Here is a 1,295-nt window from a genome sequence, read left to right as displayed (position 1 = left end):
TATATATATATATATATATATATATAATATTAAGATTGGTCAAATGTTATTATACGAGCCTCCGGTCCAACCTCTTGTATCTAAGAATTTCATCCGGCGCAGAGGCGAGGTCGAACCCGCGACCCGGTGGTCTTATAAACTCTGTCAACCAAAAATCATGGTAGGCACACTTATGTGTGTGTGTGTGTGTGTGTATATATATATATATATATGTCGAGCCAAAATGAGTTAAATACGAGAAAACAAATCCTTGCTCTAGTTCTGCTCGTTTATACATCGAGCACAAAAAAAATTATTCGTGTTTAGCTCGTTAACTTAGTGGACGAATCAAAAGACGAGCTTCTTAACAAACAAAACACAAACTATTCGCGATTAACAGGTCGTTTTGGCAGCCCTACCTAGAACCATCTTTATTTAGTATAATCTTAAAGGCCAGAAAAAAAAAATAGAAAAAATTTGAGTATCCATTTAAAGTATTCTTTCGAATAAAAATTATGTTAAATATTTTAAGAATGAATTTAGAAATCATTAATTTAAAATAAATACAATGGTTTTCAAATTCATTCTAAAGAAAATAACATGTTCTATTTAAAAAATAAAATTTGACTGGCGTACTAGTATTTGTTAGCGATAAATATTTTTTTAAATAAAAATAATATTATCATCAAATCCATTTAAATTGAAGATATTGATAACTTTTCACATTAACCATGCGGTTTTTTCAGCATTAAATACGGAAAGATATTGTATTGGACTTCTCAACTTTTGCTTATCAACAAGTTAGGAAGGGTGTGTTTAGAGAAAAATTATTTCATGCGGTACGGTGTATCCACTGTTTATTTAGATTATTATAAAAAAAAAAAATTAAAAATGGGGACCACTAAAATATATCTTTGCTATGATGAACGGTGGAGATATGAAATAATTTTTCGTGTTTAGAACAGCAACCTCATCATATTTTTTTTGTGTTTGGTAAAATTAAGTTTTGCCTGATTTTTTAAAAATTACGGACAAAAAATTATATTTTGCAATTGATCTAACTAAGTACGATGACTGTTAAAAAAATTACAGTCTAATATTTAAAAAATAATAATAATTTATAATAATTACTGTAATTTTTTGGAGAGTATGTCCTTCTATAATTGTTTGGTAGATTTTGGGATTATCCTAAAAAGACCCCAAATTTGATGATATAAAAATATAATATACAAGGATAGTGGATTTCACCTAATCATTATATTCTTCATGATATATAATTTATTTTTTTATTATATTTGTCATCAAATAAAAAGCAC

This window comes from Phalaenopsis equestris, unplaced genomic scaffold (assembly GCF_001263595.1).
Source record: "Phalaenopsis equestris unplaced genomic scaffold, ASM126359v1 Scaffold000055, whole genome shotgun sequence".
In the NCBI taxonomy this organism is placed as follows: Eukaryota; Viridiplantae; Streptophyta; class Magnoliopsida; order Asparagales; family Orchidaceae; genus Phalaenopsis; species Phalaenopsis equestris.
Note: the sequence above shows the minus strand (reverse complement) of the source record.